This window comes from Haplochromis burtoni, unplaced genomic scaffold (genome assembly GCF_018398535.1).
Source record: "Haplochromis burtoni strain Fernald_Lab_line unplaced genomic scaffold, NCSU_Asbu1 Contig_668, whole genome shotgun sequence".
Classification (NCBI taxonomy): Eukaryota; Metazoa; Chordata; class Actinopteri; order Cichliformes; family Cichlidae; genus Haplochromis; species Haplochromis burtoni.
The window spans coordinates 201,680-222,655 of NW_024583029.1; the positions used below are offsets into that span (position 1 = coordinate 201,680).

Here is a 20,976-nt window from a genome sequence, read left to right on the forward strand (position 1 = left end):
TAGATATTTTCCTTCCTTTTTATTGGTGCAGTTGTTGACAAAGTTTAAAAAGTGCCTTGTTGCACTGGCTTTGAAGATTGCTGCTTAGGGAACGACCTGGGACGTTCCTTGAGGTTGTCCTTTCGACCGTTCTCTCTTTGGTCCCTTTTTCAGAAGTTGTTAATGATGCCTAGAAGGATTCACTGCCTCAAAGGCTAAAGTCAGAGATCAAAAGTGTCTTATCCAAAAAAAAAGAAACTTTACAGATTATAAGACTAATGAACGTAACCTGCTCCTGCTTTTTAAAGCAATTAAAATAGGCCTATAATCCTGTTGCTTTAAGGTACGAGTTTACTGATTGATTATAACACTATAATGTTTGCCAGATCGTTACGTGCAATGGCAATGTAGCTTACCATTGCCAGTGTGTGAATGTGTGCGTGAATGGGTGAATGACTGAATGTAGTGTAAAGCGCTTTGGGGTCCTTAGGGACTGAGTAAAGCACTATACAAATGCAGGCCATTTACCATTTACCGTCTGAGATGATGTTCTTCAGCAGCCTCTCAAACACCTTCATTACTACCGAGGTCAGTGCAACTGGCCGGTAATCGTTCAGGGATGAGGGTTTGCTGTTCTTGGGCACAGGGATGATGGTGGATCTTTTGAAGCATGTGGGGACCACATAGGGCTGTTCGATATAACGATATATATATATATAAAATCTAGGGGTGCAACGATATTCGTATCGATATTGAACCGTTCGATACAGTGCTTTCGGTTCGGTACGCATATGTATCGAACAATACAAATTTGTAATTTATTTTATCAACTTTCCTTCTGACGATGCTGTCTGTGTTGAGCGCTCAGTGAATCTGCGTTCGACTACTCCGCCTAGGCTGCACTGTCGAGCGCAGATCCACTGAGCGCTCAACACAGACAGCATAGTCAGAAGGAAGAGCGCAGGGCAAGCTAGCAAGACAGAAGTTAAGCTCTCCTTGCAACATGGACCTCCCCCACTCTCATTCAGATCTGGCGTTTGGAATTATTTTGGTTTATTGCATGCCTGAAGGTAAGCGAGTCATGGACTAAAGTAAAACAGTATGTTGGATGTGCCATGCAATGCTCAATTACATGGGTGGGAACTAGTGTGTTAGCGCAGTTAGCTCGTTAACGTGTTGGCCGTCTAGCCCCATGCACGGGGCGATCGGCGGTAGCTCGTTAACGGAGATTTGCCGTGTTGTGGCGTTAAGGTCATTTCAACGAGATTAACCTGAAAGCACTAGTGGGAACACAACGAATATGACTGCACATTTACGCCGACATCATCCTAGTGCAAAGACAAGTGGAAGCAGAAAAAAAACAAGCAAGCATGCTACTAACTTTAGCCGAGTCATTTAGACAGCTGTTAGCACATGATTCTCCTTTTAATATGCTGCTGAGAATATAGCCCAGAAGAAGCGGATAGTATAGCTTTTATTTTGGAAAGAGCCATTTCTCTGTAATAAACTCTCTTTTCCAAAGATGAGTGATTCCTCAATCAGATACAGGGCTCGCAATATCGCTAGCCCGACGTCCGGGGCTAGCGATTTTTTTCAGTCGGGCTACCCTGCCCGTCGGGCTATTGTAGGAAGGAAAAATATATGTCAATGCTTTTGCATTCTTTCAGAAATGTAGCTGGGTAATTATGTCATTGGCATCGGTGAGCCACTGTCAATATGTGACATATTGAAATCGCGTTTGAATTTGCGCTTGTTTTTTTGCTTTCACTTTGCAATCGTGCGAACTGTGTATAGAGAGCGACAGCACTGATCTGTGAGTGATGATAATTTGTGCACCAATTCCTCTGACATCGTCTTATTAATCGTTAGCTTACTATGCAAACATGACAAGTGAAATCTCCCGCAGCAAGCTTAAACATGTGAGAGGTTGATCGCGCAGAGAATCGCTGAGCTTATGTGAGTGCGTGTGTAAAAGCAGCAGAATATATATTTTAGTTCTGCTGAGCCAAATAAGACAGGTCAGGGTGAAGAAGTGACAGCCAAAGAAAAGCTTACCACAAAACGGAGAAGTTATGACAAATCAGACTATAAGGCAAAAAGAAAGTGCAGCTTTATGGTTTCATGGACAAAAGAATTTCTGTGGCTGCAATATGACGAGCTAAATAACCAGGGCTGCACATAAGTGGTCCGCAGGTGCGCATTCGCTGTCAAAATAAAAAACACGCACAAGGGTTAGGGTTAAATTTAAAAACTGTACTTTTGAGTTAAAATATATATTTATAATTTTAATAAATGACAAATTAAAAAGGCATGAACATTTTTTTTGTATCGAAAAAATATCGAACCGTGACACCAAAGTATCGAACCGAACCGAACCGTGAATTTTGTGTATCGTTGCACCCTAATTTAAACGCTATCGTTTGTTTCGTGGTGTCGCAAAATAAACTGTTTACGGCAATATTTTTTCATCGGTTTTGATGGTCACTGTAGTGGCTATATTAATTTCTTAAAGTTCTCTCTTTCTCTTATATTTAATATAACCACACTACAGACGGACAAGCGCCTGTTTTTATGCGTTGTGGTTAGCAACAACGACGGTAACAGCATCGCGTGTCCGCTTGTTTATGTTCCACATAAACCTTTCACAATAAAGCTCAAGATCCTGTTGAGACTTTCAAACTGAGTCACGTGAATCCGTTGGGTATCTTTCTTTGCCTTTAGACAACAATTCTGATGGCAAAAGAGCCAAACGGGACAGGCCAAAAAAAAAAACAAAAAAAACAAAAAAAACTGAGTCACGTGAAAGAGCAGATTATTTACGGATGAGAAGCAAAAAAGAGCCGCCAGGTGCTAAAAAATAAACCTTAGACTCAAATCGTTAGAACAGGCTTTTCCCCGCAGCACGCCGTGTAATAAATACTCACAAAGAAAACGGCGGCCGTTACAACTTATGTCTAAAAATGTATCGTTTCATGCATCGGTTAAAACACTCGACTCCAGTCATGACGCGCAGCTGGAAACACTTCACGCAAGTCGAGCTGCCCGAGATTCACAGAATTTACAGAAAATGTTAAATTTTTGTGATTTATATTGTTATCGGGACGATAGAATTCTTATATCGGGACATGAGATTTTGGTCATATTGCACAGCTCTAGGACCACAGACTTGGCCAGGGACTCTTTGAAGATGGAAGTGAACACACCTGCTAGCTGGTCAGCCCAGCAGTGCAGCAGACGGCCGGTGATGCCGTCTGGCCCCGCCGCTTTCCTTGTGGTCACTCTACTCTATGCCACTCGGACGTCATGCTCCGCGATGCTAATCACCGGTCTCTCGCTGATGACGTCACTGTCTTCGGTAGTCAGGCGATAGTTAGCATTAGCCGCCTGGCTCATTGGTGAATGCAGAGTCTGCGTTGATCGGCGCAGTGTCCCTGGCTTTGTAGTCCGTAATGGTGCGTGGTCCGTACCATATACTCTGTGTGTCACCCTGATGGAAGCGAGACTCCATGCGCTCCCGGTACAGGTTTGGCATCTCTCACCGCGCGCCACACGCCGTATGAGACCGCTTTGTAGGCACTCATATCGCCAGTGGCAAGACCCGCATTGTAGGTGGCGGTCCTGGTGTTCACTGCAGCACGATTTGTCCACCTACGGTTTCTGGTTTGGGAATGTGGCGACTCTCGCAGTGGGGATAATCTCCTCCACTAGCATATTAACGAAGATTACTGCTACGTCCATAAACTCATTGCTGTCAACTGCGCATGCTCTGAACATGTCCCAGTCTACAGTGGGGCAAAAAAGTATTTAGTCAGCCACCGATTGTGCAAGTTCCCCCACCTAAAATGATGACAGAGGTCAGTAATTTGCACCAGAGGTACACTTCAACTGTGAGAGACAGAATGTGAAAAAAAAAATCCATGAATCCACATGGTAGGATTTGTAAAGAATTTATTCGTAAATCAGGGTGGAAAATAAGTATTTGGTCAATAACAAAAATACAACTCAATACTTTGTAACATAACCTTTGTTGGCAATAACAGAGGTCAAACGTTTACTATAGGTCTTTACCAGGTTTGCACACACAGTAGCTGGTATTTTGGCCCATTCCTCCATGCAGATCTTCTCGAGAGCAGTGATGTTTTGGGGCTGTCGCCGAGCAACACGGACTTTCAACTCCCGCCACAGATTTTCTATGGGGTTGAGGTCTGGAGACTGGCTAGGCCACTCCAGGACTTTCAAATGCTTCTTACGGAGCCACTCCTTTGTTGCCCGGGCGGTGTGTTTTGGATCATTGTCATGTTGGAAGACCCAGCCTCGTTTCATCTTCAAAGTTCTCACTGATGGAAGGAGGTTTTGGCTCAAAATCTCACGATACATGGCCCCATTCATTCTGTCCTTAACACGGATCAGTCGTCCTGTCCCCTTGGCAGAAAAACAGCCCCATAGCATGATGTTTCCACCCCCATGCTTCACAGTAGGTATGGTGTTCTTGGGATGCAACTCAGTATTCTTCTTCCTCCAAACACGACGAGTTGAGTTTATACCAAAAAGTTCTACTTTGGTTTCATCTGACCACATGACATTCTCCCAATCCTCTGCTGTATCATCCATGTGCTCTCTGGCAAACTTCAGACGGGCCTGGACATGCACTGGCTTCAGCAGCGGAACACGTCTGGCACTGCGGGATTTGATTCCCTGCCGTTGTAGTGTGTTACTGATGGTGACCTTTGTTACTTTGGTCCCAGCTCTCTGCAGGTCATTCACCAGGTCCCCCCGTGTGGTTCTGGGATCTTTGCTCACCGTTCTCATGATCATTTTGACCCCACGGGATGAGATCTTGCGTGGAGCCCCAGATCGAGGGAGATTATCAGTGGTCTTGTATGTCTTCCATTTTCTGATGATTGCTCCCACAGTTGATTTTTTCACACCAAGCTGCTTGCCTATTGTAGATTCACTCTTCCCAGTCTGGTGCAGGTCTACAATACTTTTCCTGGTGTCCTTCGAAAGCTCTTTGGTCTTGGCCATGGCGGAGTTTGGAGTCTGACTGTTTGAGGCTGTGGACAGGTGTCTTTTATACAGATGATGAGTTCAAACAGGTGCCATTCATACAGGTAACGAGTGGGGGACAGAAAAGCTTCTTACAGAAGGTATGTTACAGGTCTGTGAGTAGTGAGATTTTCCTTGTTTGGGTGACCAAATACTTATTTTCCACCCTAGATTTACGAATAAATTCTTTACAAATCCTACCATGTGGATTCATGGATTTTTTTTTTCACATTCTGTCTCTCACAGTTGAAGTGTACCTCTGGTGCAAATTACTGACCTCTGTCATCATTTTAAGTGGGGGAACTTGCACAATCGGTGGCTGACTAAATACTTTTTTGCCCCACTGTATGTCGTTGAGTGCTCCTGTAGCATAGCTTCTGATTGGGCAGACCAACGTTTCACCTCCCTCGTGGTTACTTCTTCCCTCCGTATGTTTTGTTTATACTGGGGAATGAGGAAGATGGCGTTGTGGTCAGACTTCCCAAAAGCCGGGTGTGAGACAGCTTTGTAGCCCTGCTTGTATGGCGTGTAGCAGTGGTCCAAAATTCGATCCCCCCTCGTCGGACACGAGACATGCTGGTAAAGTTTGGCATGACTTGTCGAGGTTCGCTTTATTAAAGTCTCCTGCTACAATGAGGGCTGCGCCCGGGTCCTTGTTTTGAACGAACTCAGCACATCATGTAATTCGGACAAAGCCATACCTGTGTCCGCTTGGGGTGGGATGTAGACCACCGTGGCGATGACTGAGGTGAACTCACGGGGCAGATAGAAAGGGCGGCACTTAATGCTCAGGAAATCTCTCTCTTTAGTTCTGGGGTAAAGAGTACGCTAAAGGAGAAAGTGAGACTGATTTAATGGTGATCTGGTGAGGGCTGGAGGAAGTGCTCGAATCATGGCTTTAAAGTATTTTTATCTATCAGCAGATAAGACCATAAATTTACCATAAATTACATCTTTTGGATTTTTAATATTAACGTTATGGAGGTGCCACTTACATGCTCTGGGTGAAGAGCTGCAGTTTATAAAAGGTACCACATGTCATTTGGTTTATCAAGTGGAAAATTATTGTTGGTTCATTTTAAATTGGAATGGAAACGCCTCCAGATGCCGCCTACGCCCCTCAATGAAATATCCTGAACACGCACGCAGGTGGAGACAGCACCCCCTCGCTAACTCATCCAACCGCTTTATGCGTTGTGACGGAGCTGACGGCGCACTGGCACATCCTCTCGTTTCGCACAGACTTCAGAGGCAGTTTATTCCCAAACTCTAAATAACCCGAGGGGTAAAGCAGAGGGAGGAGGACGGCACAGTAATCAGGATGAGAGGAAAAATAAATAAATAAGAATTCAGCGAGTCGTTCTCCTTCTGTTTCTTCTCACTGCAACCAGCCTGAGAAATTAAACCTACACATGGAACACAAAACACAGAGGGCTTCATGTTGACATGATGGTAATTATGTTTCTAAGAGGGGGGGAAAACAGAAGAAGGGAAAAAAGGCTAATCGAAAGCAAAGCCATTTTGCAAGTGTGGACGGGGATTTGGCCAAGTGGCTGCGAAGATGCCCGAGCTGATACCGGGAGAAAAGCTCAATCAGCTGGCCAAACAGTCGTGAACGCCTCCTTTTCATTTCAATTCATTTCTGTTTTAGTTTACCTCTTATGAGTAAGTACATGGAAATAAATGGTTGGAAGAAAAAACCTCCAATAGACAATCAGGGAAGAGCAGAAAGCAGACAGGACAAAACACGCACAGGAGAGAGTCCCAGTGTTGCCAACTCGTCAGTCAGGAAAATCGCTATTGGTTGTCCTAAAAGTCGCAAGAAGTCACAAAATGACGCCATCGCCTAATTTCCATACTTGGTCATGCTTACATTATTGTAACCTACGTTGTAGGAGAAAGAAATAACACCATGAGAGAGACATGAAGTGAGTAAAAAACACGCTAAAAGCACTTAGAATATATTTAGAACTACACATTAAATTTCTTTTAGCAATTATCGTTTTTTTAACGTCTCAATTCCAACCCTGCTCCTCTATCTGGACTTGGGACCAGGAAAAGTGAAACAGGCACTCTGGCGGAGTTACACACACACACATGGACGTGTAGGGGTGAACATCTCCAGCTCTGTTTTTTAAAGAAAAATCTGACAATAGAAACATGTCAGTTATCTGACCAAGTGAAAAATAACTGTATGGTTTACACATGACACGTGACTCCCTAACTGCTAATTAAATTCAAATTTTCAGAGACTTAAACTTAATTCTGTTAAATGAGCACTATATTAACTATAGTTAGAGGTCAGGGAGCAGGACTGATGTTGTTTGTTAGCTAGCTCGCACATTAATGTTGCAGCTCTTTTATTAGCCAAAGCTGCTACCTGAGAGATGACCAATATGGGTAATTGCAGATTAACATTCATGACAACTGTTCAATACTTTAATGTTGTTGAAACAGGAGCTAAAATGCTCTACAGGGAGTGCAGAATTATTAGGCAAATGAGTATTTTGTCCACATCATCCTCTTCATGCATGTTGTCTTACTCCAAGCTGTATAGGCTCGAAAGCCTACTACCAATTAAGCATATTAGGTGATGTGCATCTCTGTAATGAGAAGGGGTGTGGTCTAATGACATCAACACCCTATATCAGGTGTGCATAATTATTAGGCAACGTCCTTTCCTTTGGCAAAATGGGTCAAAAGAAGGACTTGACAGGCTCAGAAAAGTCAAAAATAGTGAGATATCTTGCAGAGGGATGCAGCAGTCTCAAAATTGCAAAGCTTCTGAAGCGTGATCATCGAACAATCAAGCGTTTCATTCAAAATAGTCAACAGGGTCGCAAGAAGCGTGTGGAAAAACCAAGGCGCAAAATAACTGCCCATGAACTGAGAAAAGTCAAGCGTGCAGCTGCCAAGATGCCACTTGCCACCAGTTTGGCCATATTTCAGAGCTGCAACATCACTGGAGTGCCCAAAAGCACAAGGTGTGCAATACTCAGAGACATGGCCAAGGTAAGAAAGGCTGAAAGACGACCACCACTGAACAAGACACACAAGCTGAAACGTCAAGACTGGGCCAAGAAATATCTCAAGACTGGTTTTTCTAAGGTTTTATGGACTGATGAAATGAGAGTGAGTCTTGATGGGCCAGATGGATGGGCCCGTGGCTGGATTGGTAAAGGGCAGAGAGCTCCAGTCCGACTCAGACGCCAGCAAGGTGGAGGTGGAGTACTGGTTTGGGCTGGTATCATCAAAGATGAGCTTGTGGGGCCTTTTCGGGTTGAGGATGGAGTCAAGCTCAACTCCCAGTCCTACTGCCAGTTTCTGGAAGACACCTTCTTCAAGCAGTGGTACAGGAAGAAGTCTGCATCCTTCAAGAAAAACATGATTTTCATGCAGGACAATGCTCCATCACACGCGTCCAAGTACTCCACAGCGTGGCTGGCAAGAAAGGGTATAAAAGAAGAAAAACTAATGACATGGCCTCCTTGTTCACCTGATCTGAACCCCATTGAGAACCTGTGGTCCATCATCAAATGTGAGATTTACAAGGAGGGAAAACAGTACACCTCTCTGAACAGTGTCTGGGAGGCTGTGGTTGCTGCTGCACGCAATGTTGATGGTGAACAGATCAAAACACTGACAGATCCATGGATGGCAGGCTTTTGAGTGTCCTTGCAAAGAAAGGTGGCTATATTGGTCGCTGATTTGTTTTTGTTTTGTTTTTGAATGTCAGAAATGTATATTTGTGAATGTGGAGATGTTATATTGGTTTCACTGGTAAAAATAAATAATTGAAATGGGTATATATTTGTTTTTTGTTAAGTTGCCTAATAATTATGCACAGTAATAGTCACCTGCACACACAGATATCCCCCTAAAATAGCTAAAACTAAAAACAAACTAAAAACTACTTCCAAAAACATTCAGCTTTGATATTAATGAGTCTTTTGGGTTCATTGAGAACATGGTTGTTGTTCAATAATAAAATTATTCCTCAAAAATACAACTTGCCTAATAATTCTGCACTCCCTGTATTGTACTATGAGGTCTTTTAGATATGATAACAGTGCATCAGTGCTCAGGTCTAACTTGGTGATGTAAATCTGCCTAACCAGACAGTAAACTGTGTGTGTGTTGGCTATCATTCACGATAGCCAACAGGCTACTGCAGCTGCTGCCTGTTTCATTAACAGGCGAGAGAGATTTGAGATATTTACCACCTGAAAGGTAATCTGGTGTCAGACAGCAGGTGGTTGTCCTGTGGTGCAGTCTAGCATTATTAAGTCAGGGCACTGTAGACTACTCAAGTAACTGATTAGTGGTGCTAATGATTTTTTCTTAACATTTAGAGTTACAGCTTCTAAACTGGTGTCCAGCAGTTTCATTTAAGAACTTTTAATAGCATTTTAATATTTAATTATTGCTATCTAATTAATGTGAAAAAAAACCCACTGAAACACACCACATTTAACTACTCTGTCCAATCGGGACTGTCAGGCTACGAGCATGAGGTATGGTTGTATAGTTTCAGACCACTGGGATAGCCAACATCTTATTATTTTGCTGCTGCCATTAACCGTTTGGTGGGAAATAGGATTATGACACTTTTGTGTAACTGATGATCTCTCTTTTGTCTTTGTTGTGGGAGGAGCCTTAGCGAGTCCTGATTTCATACTCAGCTTGGGCTGTGTTGTCTTTGGCGAGACGTGGCTGGCAGAGGAAGATATTCTTGTGCCTGAAAATTGGGGGTTTTTTTTCAAGTGGACAAGAGCATTGCTTTAATGCAACTGTGGCTCATGGAAGGCATCCAGATTGCAGTTTAATAATACAAAGTACTCAGCCTTGTTGAAGTTGCTGGCTGCAGTGCTGGAAGGTGCTCTACCTGGCAGCTCCATTGTCCTACTGGGATATTTCAATGCTCATGTGGGAAACGACAGTGAGGGCTGGAGGTGAGTCATCTAGAGCAGGGGTGTCGAGCTCCAGGCCTCGAGGGTCGGTGTCCTGCAGGTTTTAGATGTGTCCTTGATCTAACACAACTGATTTAAATGGCTAAATGACCTCCTCAACATGTCTTGAAGTTCTCCAGAGGTCTGGGAATGACCTAATCATTTCAGGTGTGTTGACCCAGGGTGAGATCTAAAATCTGCAGGATACCGGCCCTCGAGGCCTGGAGTTCCCCACTCCTGTTCTAGAGGAACGGCTTGCCTGATCTGAACCTGAGCAGTGTTGTATCATTGGACTTCTCTGTCCTTGATTAACACCATGTCTGAACACAAATGCATTCTTTAGCGCACAGCAGAGTGGCATCAGGACACTCAGTTGCAGGTCGATGATTGATTCTGTAATAGACCTGTGGCTGTGTGTTCTGGACATTTAGGTGAAGAGAGGAGCTGAGCTCCTGATGACCAGCTGGTGAGCAGTTGGGCGGGGACACCCAAAACATACAGAGAAGGTAGAAAAATCTGGCAGAGGCTGGGATCCATAGGATTGTTAATCCCAACTTCAACAGTATTCTGAGGAAAGCTGGTGACATCAGCCTCTAGACATGGACCCTGTTTCCAAACCTCAAGGTAGCTGTCATGGTGGTAATCCCTGAATGGGTTGGTGGACACTGGAAGTGAAGGGAGCCATCAAGCACTAGAAGGACTCCTGGTGGGGCTTAATTAGCCTGTGGGACACTGGATGCAACTGACCTGTGCTAAGAGGCCACGTAGAGATGTTGAAGCAAAACCACAGCTGTGGAGTTTTTGAATGCAAAGTACTTGTACAACTTACTTTGCTTTTCTTTCCAAACAGGACAGAGCTATTACAGCAGTTGCACTAGTTGAAATCTTCCATTTGTAGTTTTTTCTATGCTGGTGACTGTTGCTTTTGTAAAGCTAGACTCGAACCCTTGTAGGCAGATGCTGCCTCTGTTACTTTTTGGAGGAAATGCAGCTTTAAATGCAAGTTTTAAATGTAAAGATTCAAGATGTCTACAGTTTGTGTTATCCACAGACCTAACAGCATTTAACCTAAAACTGCTCCAAGCCAAAATTGTAATTTATTTTAATTTTAATTCAAATCTGATTCATCACCCAGTCCGAACGGCCCCTGATTCAAAAGCTGCCGTTTTTAATTAAACACACTAGTCGGTAGAGCTGGGCGATATATCGAGTTTTTAAAACATATCGATATATTTTTATACGAGATATAAGATGTGACAATATCCTTTATATCGATATAGTCTATGTTACGTTATAATTATAGTTGTGGAGCCGCAAGTTTGCCTCTCTTTCGTCCACTTTTGTCTCTACACAACGTTACTCCGCCTCGCCTTCACTGAAGACAACTCCCCCTCCTCCCCCATCGCTTCACGTGCAGGCAGCGACAAGACGGACACGGCAAATCTCCGTTAACGAGTTACTGCGCATCGCCCCATGCGTGGGGCTGGACGGCGTCAACGTGCTAACGAGCTAAACATGCTAACGAGCTAACCGCGCTAACGAGCTAACAGCGCTAACCCTAAAATCCTTTCATTCTCTCAAACGTTGATAGCGCGCCTTATGTATGAATTCTGGTTGTGCTTGATGGCCGCGAACCGATTTTATGTGGTACACGGCGCTCAGCAACCTGTCAAAAATGTTTGAGTACGACTTTGGTAAGCTACGGAGCTGCACCGCTTGATAGATTGTCGGCGCATTACGGCTACCGAGGAGCTTCGTGGAGTGATACGTACTGTGCATCAACGTAATATTACCGTATTTTGTGTGTATAAGGACCATAAATGGCACCTGTAAGAGACGTGGTTATGAAGCGGATTTCAAACTCCAGGCTGTCAGTCACACAGTAAAACTTGGGAACAGAGCAGCTGTGAAATCTGTCTGTCTTTGTTATTACGCTCAGCGTCTTTTAGTTTACATTTTGACTGCACAATTGTGAGCTCTTTGTTTAGCACAAAAACAACCTTGTTTTCTTTTATTTATGGAGCATTATTATTTAATGAATGCTCATAATTTAATTTTGAGTAATTTTTCATGTACATCTGTGCTGTATGTTAATAAAAGTGCCTGTGTGACATCTGGGACACAGCTTTGACTAAGAACTCTCTTTTTGTTCTTACTTTATGGGCTTAAAAAAATATATCGAGATATATATCTTATATCGCCATCCAGCTAAAAAATATCGAGATATGAATTTTGGGTCATATCGCCCAGCCCTACTAGTCGGCCACCTCTAAAACTGCAAACATCTGAGTAACATCTACAAAGACATTACTTGTTATAAGTCTGGCACATTAAAATAAAAAAAAAAAACAAAGTGCTGTGATGCTTCCATTTAGCAAGTCCGATGCTACAGAAAATCATATAACAGTGCAGCATCGATCGTATGGGAAGCTTCCTCAGAGAGCTGCTCCTCTGAGCTAAATTTGTACCCAAACTGCTTCAAGCACACATAAATAATTTCCACTGCAGCTCTATTAAGAGGAAGAAGAAGAAAAATAACACCATGTGACAGCCACAGGGGATAAATACCTTGGATGCTAATTTACACAACATAATTATGCAATGACCTTTGTGATGTGGGACAACATGTTCTAGAGGTGTTTGCTGGGTAAAGCACCACAGCTGCTGCTGCTGCTGAACATTTTAGATTTCCTGTCATGTCACACAAACAAGACAACAGAAAAAAAAATATCACAAAACCAGTCACGTAAACGCACACGCACAGGAATCAACAAAGAGCCAAAACAATACATTCACCAGTTCCAAGCAGCTCATCTCTGGATTACATCCAAGAATTTGTGAATCTGGTCTCTGAAGATTTCTCTGCATCTCATCAGATATAAACTGAATCCTATTATGTCCCCACACAGCTGATTTTACACCAACTATTCAGTCGTTTTCTTCAGAGACTCTATGCAGGTCCACACACACTCACTGAGGGGGTGTTTTACAGGCCAAAAAATATAATTAATTAAAAAGATTCCTCACCAGATTGGCTAATGTAAATCCCTGTGTGGGGTAAAGTGATGAGAAGTGACGGAGAGGCTCTTCAGTCGAAGTCAACAGGAACCATCCGGGGAAGATCCAGTCTGCAGAAATAAAAATAGCTATGAGATGACAGCAGCTGTATGACAGGACTGGAACAATTACTAATATTCAGACAATCTTATAAGATACTAAAGAATAATATTTTTTTAACAGAAATGAACAGAAAGAGTGAAGATTTCCTCTGAGCTGCTCAACCAAAAGCATCTGAATATCAAACAGCAAAAGCTACAGACTGAGCTGTCAATCACGCAGCAGACAGAGCTTCTCATTACTGTCATTGCTACAGTTGAAATTCACAAGGTTTTTCGGTTGCCAGCGCTCTGAAACCATGTCTCCTCTGTCGATCAACCTGCACAGGAGTGTGAGGTTGTCTATTTCTTTAATTTGAGGCTAAATACTACATCACTTCCTGTGCATGCGTGGGTTCAGCAGTGCAGCAGCTCGTCTTTTTAAGCAACAAGGACTCCTGTGCCATTTTAAACATCAAATGCAAAACCTTTTCAAAAAAGTCAATAAATAAGCCATTAGTACTAGTTACATACCCTCTTTCTTTGCCCAAATGACATTAAACTGAATCTTTTTGGATCATTTTTAAGACTTTTCAGTCATTTCTACCTCTCCTTTGCAGTGTTTCTTCCGGTGTACTGAAAGCTCTCCAGAACAAAGAAGACCCTCAGCTGCATGGATTTTTCAAACAGTCTTAGCGATTGTATCTCATTTGCCTGTTTACCACAGAACATAAATTATTTTCAGTTGAATATTCTTTATAGGTAATAATTTATATGTAGTCATACTGATGGGATATGGTATTTGATGGAGATCTACGGGTACTGTCATGATACGTTTTCTTTATTTGTAATACATGTAGTGCAGCAATTTTTGTTTGGAAATACTAAACGTTCCTTCCATCCATACATCCGCTACCTTCACATGGTGGAGGGGCTTGTGTGTCCCAGGAATCTCATGTTGCCAGGGGGCTTTTGCTCCCTCGTACAGCCTCCCATGGCAAACTGGTTTCAGGTGATGGACCAGACAAAGAGAGGATTCAAAAACCCCTGTGAGTATAAGATCTAGGGAACAATTCACCCTGCCCAGGATAGGGTTACCAGGGCCCCACCCTGGAACCAGGCTCAGGGAGGGTGCCCGAGGGCGAGCGCCTGGAGACCATGGGACATGGGGCTACTACCTGTAGGGTGGGCCCATGCGGCGGCCGGGGGCAGAGACCCTGTTGGGCCAATCACCAGCTACCGAGACTAACGATTGGGAAATGGAATGTCACCTCTCTGGTGGGGAAGGACCCGATCCACCGCGTGAGGTTGAGAGGTACCAGCTCAACGCAAAGGGCTCCAGAACCCTGGAGAGGAGCTGGACTCCCTTAGTCTAGAGTTGCCCTTGGCGAGAGGCGGCAGGCTGAGGTAGGCATCTTAGTATCCCCTCGCCTTGCTGCCTGTACGTTGGAGTTTTTCCAGTGGACAAGAGCGTTTGTTCCCTGCGCCTTTGGGTCGGGGAACATGTCCTGACTGTCGTCTGCACCATTAGACCTGCATTCTCTTAAATGGCCACCAGGGAGCAATAGCTGTAGCTGCAAAAGTGCCCAGACCTCTCTAAACATTTATGGTTTCAGTTACTTGTTACTTGTACAGATTACACTGATTAAAATGCAAACAGATTTTTTCCCCTCAGTGTCAGAGAATAAGATTCGGAAATAAACAATTGGCTAATGACTTCGAATTCCTTTAGCCAATGAGCTTGTGTTTTCAGTCTGATCCAATCACAAAGGTGACATGAGTGATGTCACAGTAGCCACCGGACCTTTTATACTGTGGAAGTAGGATGGCTGTCTTAGACTAGCTCTGAAGCTACTTTGAAGTTGCTAATGCAAGAGTAGAAGATGACCAGCATTATTCTTGGCCTTGGCCCAAATAACTATATTCTCAAATAAATTAAGCACTTAATAATGGGCCAAAACAAAAATAAGCAAGCAACAATAAAACCACAACGACTTAAAAAAAATGTAAAAAAATTATTTTAAAAAATGAATGTAAATGCATTTTAGGATATCATTTTCCTTAAATGTTTATTTCAGACTTTTTGATCTTTTTGAACTGTATCCATCGTTGCCTTTTCCATAAAGAATGCCTGATGAAAAAGCTCAGGAGCACTGGAATGGATCAATGGTGCCTTCCAATCAGACTGATTTACTGAGATAAAAACATCACGGGTTATTGTTGTGAGGGGTGTTGTGTAAAACGTGACTCCAAGTCTGTGGGCAGGGCTTACAACGGTTGACTTTCGGGAAGGGAACACTGTGGGGTGAAGCTCTGGAGGGAAACAGGGGGACAGAGAAGCAGACGGCAGGACTGAAAAAAGAAGAGGGAAAAGAATTAACATACACAAAAAAATCTTGTCTTTCTTTTGTCCTCCCTGGCATTGCCTGGGCTCCATCCAGACGGCAGCTCCTCTCTTCTGTTGTATAGAACAGAGGGAGGCGACACGACGCCTGTCAAAAATCCGAGAAATTCTGCCCCGGAGCCCGATCTTAGCCAGAGCTTGTGACAAACAGTCTCCTCGCATGCCGACAGTCTAATCTGCACCAGCATCAACAAGGATGTGGGGGGGCTAGGATCATCCTGAACCACAGGAGGTCCCACACTGTTTTTACTGCAGCTGATAGCTGGAGTGATGCTGTTGTTTGTGTGCTAACAGCCCGTCTGATGGCTCCAGGAGCACAGCCAGATTGGCTCTTAGTGTGAAACAACAGCAGCCATTAAAGCTCCTCCATACGGCCTGGGGCGAGAGGAGCAGGAGGAGGGGGCCATCTACCCCAGACTGAGTCCAGCCCAGTGTGAGAAGGAGCTTGTCTTTTTGTTTTAGTTGGTAGTAAACACAATCAAGGGATTCAGCTTAGTTTGCATGGCCTTAGCTAATCTGATTATTTGATTCTTCTTACAGCAATGAAGATATTTCTGGAAAGAGGAAATGTGCTCTTCTTCTCCACGGCCGAGGCTTAGCAGAGTTTAGCACATGCAAACGCACCGTGGTGCATACTCTCTGTGTGAGTGCACAGACACGGGAGGAGGATCACTGCTCTTATCTGTCACGTGCCAATCTTAAATCCCCAGACACAGACATTGGGGGGCAGGTAAATTTCCACTGTAGGCATGCCTCAGGGGTCCCCCCACCTGCTGTATAAAAATAGCTGTTGGGTGATTTCTGACCCCTGCATGCGAGAACACACAGAATGCCAGAAATACACATCTTCAGCTTTTTAACATGGACAGTTTATCATTTTTCAAGTAAACTCAATGTAATTTTTGACTTGACAAAAACTTAAATGCTCATTTAGGCTTTAGGGGAAAAGAAACAAACCATGGCAGTTTCTTAAAACAAATTATTAACAAGTAAGTCAGATGTGTGTTGCACCAGCCTCGAGTACATCTATAAAAAATGCACAAGTTAAGTGAGGCCTTTAAATAAAAACAGACGGAATTTCTATGGAGGCAGCCCAATTGATCATTTAAACAAGAGTTTCACAACTTTTTAAAATAAAAAACAACAAATGCATTCAAGATCAAATAAAATGGCTGTAACAACAAAACTAAAATAAATACAGTGGAAGTGAAGGAAATGGATTTATATTATTCGCCCAGTTCATTTGCACTCATGTCACAACAGTCCCCCGCTAGTCTCCATTCTGTTGTACTGAAACTACTAAATATCAGAGCAGATTTCGGTCATTTTAACTCACCTGTCCTAAGTTTACATTCAAGTCGCAAACTACTAAAAACACACAAGGAAACACTGATGCAATACCAGACATGGAAAAACCCCAAGTTGCTGACGGTGTCTTCTGTTATGTCTCTCTCTAACTAACAACCATAGACTATTTAAGAGATGGATGGCCGTCACTGTGGCGTGACACACTGGCTAGTGGGCGGCTATTTTAAAGCCTCAGGTTTGGCATTGGTTTTTTTTCACAAGACTGGACATGCTGGGTGAGGGGTGGACCTGAATTATAACTCCAGGAACATTGTATGACTATAATAGCAGTACTTTGTCAATCACAAAATAACCTCATCCTAAAGCACTCCCTGTTCTATTGTCCATTAGACTATAATGGGAGCATCATTTACCAAATGAACATCATCTTACTGAAGTATTAAAGAGAACTTGAAACTTCTGACTCAGGCTATAAAGTCATTAGAAGAAATGTTTACAGAGGCCATAAATCATGCGACAAATAGGGTCATTTTCCCCATTTACGGCATTCATTGGGTTCATATTGTGTATCCGGAGGTTAAATCCATCCTTTATATATGGTGCCACCCCTCCTTTTTTTCTTTAACTGAGAAATTAAGACCCAGTATTCAGACTTTCTTTCCATTTTCAGCGAGGTCTGGTGCTAAATAACAAGGTCAAGTAAGGATAATGGCTAGGGCACATTTCACATCAGGGACTTGTTCAGCGCAACCAATCCAATGTAGCAGATTTAAGAGTAGCTAGAAAGGTACAATAAACAGTAATGACCCAAAAGGTTGATTCTGTTCATCTGGATGTGCAGTCAGTCTCAGCAGACTCTCTACTTCCACTGAAACCACTTCTTTTTCCCAATTCTGTATTTTTCAGGCCAGAACACGTGGAGGCAACATTAAAAATGTAAACTGAAGTGACTTAATTGCTGACACAAACAGACACGAGTCACACCACACTGAAGTCAATTTACAGCCTTTTAATTTTTTCCCTTGCTACACAGTCTTTGATGTGTGAAACGGTGATCACAGCACAGCTGCAGCGGTTTCAAATTCTACAAAATGACAATGATCTGCAAAATCTCAACAGTGAACTGACTGGAGTCAGCCGAGCTAATTTGCCTGAACAGTGGTCAAGTCAAAGCCCTTATACAGTCACTGTCACTTTGTTAGGTACACCTGTTTGACTGCTTGTTAACACAAATATCTAATCAATCAGTAACATGGTAGCAATTCACGTAACTCTGAATTTGGGATGGTTGTTGGTGCCAGATGTGTTGGTGACGGAGTATTTCAGAAACTGCTGATCTACTAAGATTTTCCCCACACAGCCATCTCTATGGTATACAGCAGGGGTGTCAAATATGGCATAATCAGCCCAGCAAAGACTCTAATCTGGCCCACTGGAAGGACAAAGAACAACATACATTTTTAAAGTTTAAGTATTTTTTGGCAAGCTTTTTTTTTTCTTCAAAAAACATGAAAAACAAAAACGGAAAAACTATTCTTTTTCAAGGGGATTCATGCTAAACTAAATGAACAATTACAAAAAAATTAAATGACAAAAATTTGGTGACCATAGTCACCACATGTATGATTCTATGATTCACGTACGGATGCACCTGACAAGTCTGCACCAACCGTGTGACGCTATCCTGATACGGATTAATGTCGTCGAGGAATTTGGACATAACGCTGTGCTTGAAGGGAGTGTCAGAAGACAGAACGCATCTATGTTTCTGCTTTGGCTGCTCTTCATGGCTGTACAGATTCTTTTTGAGCTAATGCAAAATAAATGAATTGGCTAATTTCATTCAATTCACAATATTAACAGTATTGTATTTAATACCCAGCTGGATGCAATTCCCCGGGTCGCAAAAAAACCCAAATCCAGCTGTATAGAACGACCTTTAGCTCTCTATTGTATGACCTGCATGAACATATCCCTGATGATTTTTCTGGGCTAGAATCTCTAGTTTCAAGTCATACTGCATAAAACATGGAAATCATTTTATAAATGGTACTAACCCATATGGAATAGATATACAGTAAATCTTATAAAGTTTGTATCTGTCTTGTGTGAAACTTGTATGAAAAGCATATAAGTGTGAAAACAGATATAAGATCCCTTGAAAAATTATATAATGAAACTTGTATGTTTTGGATACTTACTAAAACAATGTATGAAAGTAATGCGAAAGTGGCCACTTTCATGAGTAAATCATGTAAGCCTCATGAAAGTGGCCACTTTCATGAGTAATCACATATAAGTTTTTACTATTTCTTTTCTGTATGGGAATTTAAGTAATAATGGAAGATAAACCAGGGTAAATTGAGTCAAACATGCCATTATATCTCTAGGTGATTAATAAAGAAAAGGTAAAAATAGGCACAGCAGGATAAAATTTGCCCCATCACCATTTTTAACTGCCCCCTCAGCCACTTCCCCGTAGTGCTGGTCCTGCCTGAACATCTGCTGTAGTCCACACTTTTTGCTCTGCTCTTTGCAGAAACAGCGGCTAACGAAACCCTGGTTGTTTTGCTGTTTCTGGAAAGCTCAAGAAGGAAATGCAAGTTAACAGAAGGAAAAACTGCAGCAGAATGAGCAAAAAGACAATATTGACTTGCTTGTGCTTCCTGAAAGCATCGAGTTAAATGAGTTAAAGAATTCAAGACAGGAATAGTCTTCATCTGTCCCAGACTTACTCCCATTTATCTAAATGATCTCATTTAAAAAAACAAAACAAAAAAACAAAAAAAACATACTACTACTACTAAGAGTCTGCATTTTCTTCATGGTTCAAATTGCCAAAGAAAAGGAAAATCAATGTCAGCTCTGAATCCAGGAGTCCTTGTGTGCCCACAGAAAGAAAGCGGCCAAGCAACAGCCCCACTGAGCCAAAGAATCAGGCCTGGGGGAGTCCAGTTAAGGAGACAACAAGGCAAAAAAAGAAAAGAAAAGAGGGGGATCGCAGCAGGCTGAGAGTACAACGGGAGACCAGGAAAAAAAACTGATGGAAGAGGAAAATCTTGGGAGAAGGGGAATCAACAATATCGCTGACCGAAATGTCCCCAACATCCACTTCCTGGCACGTCTTTGTCAGGACACAATCAAAGAAGAGTGACCGAGGTAATGGTTAGAAAAAAAGTAACTGTGGGAAACCGTAGGTGTCAACTGAAGGCAACCTTTCAAGTGACACAAATCACTTCCGTTTTTGTGCAACAAGCTAGGGCTGCACAGTCCTTGGCAAAACTATAATCACACTCATTTTGTTCAATATTGACAGCGTAATCTTTTGTGATGATTATTTATCGATTTTGGTGTTTAAAAAAAACATTAAAACATTTATTGCGTTGTTGTGAAAAAAGAACAGCGCTTTCTAATTTGTAGAAATCATCATCATTTCTTAAAGCTGTACCAAACCCTAACACGATGAAATAAACACACACTGCTTTCAGTCTTACATTGCGCTGAGGTTACATTCAGCTGCTCGCTTATTCACAAGGGTTTGAGGCAGGTAGCGCCACATGTTCGATTTGGCAGATTCTCTCACTGGATGACCTTACGAGAATATTTGATCCTCCTGTGACGGAATACTGTGCTACATTTATATATACAACCTTTATGGCCACAAACTAATCTCCCGTGTCACGATTTGGAGTGCATTTGATGAGCATGCATTTTAAATATTGCTACTGACTAGCTGCTACACATGTATCATGTATTAGGGCATATGAAGCTTTGGTGTTGATGAAAATAAATTAAGGGAACTAAAGGGGTAATTTATAGAGAGCTTAAGGGTTTCTTCCTTTTCCATGCTTGCTTCGTAATCTTGATGGTTTTGTCTTTGTGTTGTAAAAAACAATAAACCAGTTTTAAAAGCAACTCACAATGGGATGGATTAAGCTGCAATCAATGTCCTCTGCTGCTGGGGGCTCACTTAGTGATGTGAATATGCTGGGTTCTGTTATGCTTCCATATTTTATTGAAACCTTCGACCAGACATGCTTTGCTTACATAAGAGAGATGACCACATTGAATCTGTGGATTGCCGTTATCATAAACGAAATAAAAGATGGATGTAGCTTCTGGCTCTAAAAAGAGTAGACAATACTGAAGCGCCTTAGTTCTTTTTAATGGCCAGCAGGGGGTGACTCCTGTGGTT

General features: G+C 42.6%; 1 protein-coding gene across 2 annotated transcripts in view; it reads right to left on the minus strand.

The window, feature by feature from the left end:
• The window catches only part of large2 (LARGE xylosyl- and glucuronyltransferase 2), a 93,140-nt gene extending 74,268 nt beyond the window's left edge, over positions 1 to 18,872 (minus strand). The window contains exons 1-2 of one of the 2 annotated variants that reach the window (XM_005949518.2): positions 15,342 to 18,872; positions 13,002 to 13,102 (exon numbers count right to left, since the gene is read on the minus strand). The gene's annotated coding sequence lies outside the window, so the exon portion shown is untranslated. Of the gene's footprint in view, positions 1 to 13,001; positions 15,043 to 15,341 lie in introns of those variants that run through there. The other variant, XM_042215173.1, reaches the window with a different exon arrangement.
• Positions 18,873 to 20,976: the final 2,104 nt, after the last annotated feature.